The sequence below is a fragment of the Odontomachus brunneus genome, unplaced genomic scaffold (genome assembly GCF_010583005.1).
Source record: "Odontomachus brunneus isolate Ranch 3 - 2012 unplaced genomic scaffold, Obru_v1 Obru_scaffold_439, whole genome shotgun sequence".
NCBI lineage: Eukaryota > Metazoa > Arthropoda > Insecta > Hymenoptera > Formicidae > Odontomachus > Odontomachus brunneus.
This window is the reverse complement of record NW_022639889.1, coordinates 4,737-9,472: the sequence shown is the minus strand read 5'-3', so window position 1 is coordinate 9,472 and position 4,736 is coordinate 4,737.

Genomic DNA, 4,736 nt, shown 5'->3' with positions numbered 1-4,736 from the left:
ACAGCGAGTGATGCAAACGCTTGCAAAATCTTGTCGCGGGGGCACAGTGTACGTGCTCATTAGTAATAAGAATAACATGTGTCACATTCTTCTTCTTGCGCATCTAACTGTCGAGTGCATACGTTTGCAATATGTAGTCGCGCAGTGATATTTAATACGTTTATAAATTCTTAGAGTTTGCAGCTGCGAAAAAATTTACGCCGCGAAATATGCGAGCGGGCGGCGCGGACGGCGCGGGCGGCGCGGGTGGCGTGGGCGGTGCAGGCGGTGCGGACAGCGCGGGCGGCGCGAGCTGCCGCAAAAACCGCCGCAAAATCCGCCGCGAAAAATCCGTCGCGGATCGATAAAATGATCTATCGAAAGCAGATAGAAAAAATTATATAATATAGGTAATTACCAATCATCGGTATTATGTAAATATGACAGTAAAAATTATGTAAATATATATGTTGGTAAAAATTAAATAATTAAATGTTGATATATAATATCGGTAATAAATTGCCGATCGTTGGTATTATGTAAATATGCTGATAAAAATTATGTAAATATATGTTGGTAAAAAATTACCGATCGTCGGTATTATCGGTATTGTGTAACTATATGTTGATTAAAATTATGTAATTAAATGTTATATAATATCGGTTAAAAAATTACCGACCGTCGGTAATATCGGTATACCTCTTCCCAATTACCGACCGCCGATAACCCCCTCTCCGCGGTAACGTCATATCCCCCGCTGTACTCCCAGCCGCTCACCCCCCCCCCTCAGAAGACCTGAGTTAGAACTTACTATACGTACTTTCAACAATGTTCTTACAATTTATGCTTATAAAATATATACTTACAGTGTTCACAGTATATTATAACGTACTTAGCAAATATACGCGTTAATTCGCCTACTTAATTTATTTAATATCTTTAAAGTTTATGTAGTTATTTGCAGGGTTGTGAAGTAACGTGTTATTTGTAACGACGTTACTATTTTTTCGTTACTTTTTTTTGGTAACGACTTGGTAACGCCGTTACTTTTTTATATCAGTAACGAAAAAATAACGGCGTTACATTTTCTTTAGTAACTAGGGTAGGCAGACAAGTAATTAACAAAATTTATCATTACTTGTATCGTTACTTTTTTTACTATAGTGGCTTCTGTACACAGAACACAACAACGCTTACCACGCGACGAAAGTTTGTACACAATAAAAAATTAATATGCTACTTTCCGTAAAGCCCATTCTACAACAAGCAATAAATCTTAAGTCATAATAAAATTGACCAATCATAGTCGACTATTAAAAGAATAATCTACTGTAATCGGTTAATTTTATTGCAACTTAAACTTATTGCTTATTGTAGAAAGCCTTTAAAGCGTGGTCTACAATGAGAATTTAAGTCATAAAAGTTAAGCTTTAAATTCTAAGTCGTAAAAAATTTACCAGTCACAGTCGATTATTTTTCTTATAATTGACTGTGATTGGTCAACTTCCCTTATAGAAATGTAATACTGATAAGTAATAATTTGGCCAGTGATAATTACTGTCGTTCAATAATTTTATTATTCGTACGAGTAATAAAATTACTATTTATTACTGGCCAATTTATCACAGCCAGTAATACTTTTCTATAAGGGTTCTTACGGCTTAGGACCTTAAGCTTAAATTTTATGGCTGAAGTTCTCATTGTAGACCACGCTTAACCCTTTGCGGCATACATTTCTCTATTAAACTAATTTCATAGACAAATGTACCTTTAGGAGTTTTTGGGGTCGCTGATTACGAATCCGAAGCCAGATTTTCAAAATTTAAAATGGCGGATCCAATATGGCGGACGAATTTTAGAAAATTATAGTGTTTGTATGAAACCTAGTATCTAGTGTTTTTTGGGTCGCTGATTACAAATCTGACTTCAGATTGACAAAATTCAAAATGACGGATCCGAAATGGTGAACAAACATATTAGAAAGTGGATAAAATATCATGAAAATTGTTACTCGATGGTTTTTAGGGTCGTTAATTACGAATCGAATATCAAATTTTCAAAATTTAAAATCGTTGATCCAATACGGAAGACCAAAAAATAAAAGAATGTATTTTAGGTCTTCAAAATTAGTTGGCGGGGATTTTTTTGGCAGCTGATTACGAATCTAAAATCAAGAGTAAATTTTTTGATCCAATGTAGTGTGCCAAATATGTAAAAAATAAGTCTCTTCGAAAGGTAGAAAATATCCTGTAAAATCTCGCTTTAGCGTTAGCTAAAGTGCTAACGATGCTAATTTTGAAAATTTGATATTCGATTCGTAATTAACGACCCTAAAAACCGTCGAGTAACGATTTTCATATTTTATCCACTTTTCAACATGTTTGTCCACCATTTTGGGTCCGCTATTTTGAATTTCAAAAATCTGAGGTCAAATTCGTAATCAGCGACCCAAAAAACACTAGATACTAGGTTTCATACAAATACTATAATTTTCTAAAATTTGTCCGCCATATTGGATCCGCCATTTTGAATTTTGAAAATCTAACTCCGGATTCGTAATCAGCGACCCAAGAAAACCTTAGATAACAAGTTTCATAGAAATATGATAATTTTTTAAATATTCGTCCGCCATATTGGATCCGCCATTTTGAAGTTTGAAAATCTGACTCCGGATTCATAATCAGCGATCCCAAAAACCTCTTAGACCTTATTTTCAGCTTATTAATTATTGTTGGTTAGTCACAATTACATTTATTGTATAAAAAGGCAGTATTTTTATAGTTTGTTTATTTATAAAATACATTTCCTCAACAATAGGAATGTTTTCAAAATTTTTTTATGACAATTGATGTTCTCCATAACTGATAATGTACTTTTTACTGTACAGATGTGTTGAAAACTATGTAAAAAATATATAAACTAAGGGCAAAAATGTGTCTAGTATACGGTACACTATGCTACAAAGGGTTAAGGGGCGCCGCACACGAATTGACACAACAGTAACATACCGTAAGAATTGCCCAATCACTTTGAGTATCGTCGAACTTTGAGTAAGGTCGCCATTTTTGTGAATACTCGATTGTAATTGGTCCATTTTTACGGTACGTCTTATGTTACTGTTATGTCAATTCGTGTGCGGCGCCCCTTAACCCTTACGAATATAACCTCAGATTGCCGAAATTCAAAATGGCTCGCAATCGTAAGATCGCAAAGAAATTGACCAATCATAATTGATTATTCTTCGATCGCAAGAAGAACAATCGACTATGATTAGTCAATTTCTTTGCGACCTTGCGATTTGCGACTAATGTAGAATGGGCTTTATGTTGTTATGTAAGAATATGTGCTTTCCGCTTAAATATCTTATATTTTAAATGTCTATATATATGTATAATTTATGTACTATCTCTCTTACTATTTGTTTTATAAGCAAATTTTAACTTTTTTTTTTACAAAAGTAACGAAAAGTAACGATTTTTTATCGTTACTTTTCAAATAACGATAACGCGTTACTTTTTAGAATCAGTAACAAGTAACTGTAACGAGTTATTTTTTACCGCAAGTAACGGTAATGGTAACGCGTTACTTTTTAGAATCAGTAACAAGTAACTGTAACGAGTTATTTTTTACCGCAAGTAACGGTAATGGTAACGCGTTACTTTTTAGAATCAGTAACAAGTAACTGTAACGAGTTATTTTTTACCGCAAGTAACGGTAATGGTAACGCGTTACTTTTTAGAATCAGTAACAAGTAACTGTAACGAGTTATTTTTTACCGCAAGTAACGGTAATGGTAACGCGTTACTTTTTAGAATCAGTAACAAGTAACTGTAACGAGTTATTTTTTACCGCAAGTAACGGTAATGGTAACGCGTTACTTTTTAGAATCAGTAACAAGTAACTGTAACGAGTTATTTTTTACCGCAAGTAACGGTAATGGTAACGCGTTACTTTTTAGAATCAGTAACAAGTAACTGTAACGAGTTATTTTTTACCGCAAGTAACGGTAATGGTAACGCGTTACTTTTTAGAATCAGTAACAAGTAACTGTAACGAGTTATTTTTTACCGCAAGTAACGGTAATGGTAACGCGTTACTTTTAAAAAGTAACGTTCCGAACCCTGGTTATTTGCAAAATGACTTCGACCATTCCTTCCAGTTTAATGTTTTTTATGCATTTTTTGTTATCGATACAGCTTGCGTCAGACTCTATATAATAGAGAATATTATGAAATAAAAAAATATTCAGGGTTTGCGCAAAATTGCTTAAACATATTTCAATTTTATATATAAATAATGAAAAAAATATATGTGATTAGGTTATATTGTAATATAATATGTATAATACATATATATTAATATAATAAAATTTAATAATTTATTTTATTATTATTATTATTATATAATAACAAATTTTTCCTTAATATTATCAATTAATATAATTAATATAATTTTCAATGCTCCTCAAATATTGTTGCAAAAAATTGTACTTTTTGTTTAATATATATTCAACATTGCAACAATATCTTCTAATCAATTTAAAAAAATTAACATAAATTCCATGCAGAAAAAACATCCACACTTCTATTATATTTTAAATGTTGTAACGTCTCATCAAAGTTTTTTCAACGTTCTGTGCTGTATGGGTTTTAGTCGAATTTTATACTTAAGACATTTATGTCCAAAGTATCTTATGGATATCTTATGGACATCTAAATTATAGACATTAACGGGTGTCCAAAATCGGATATCTTATG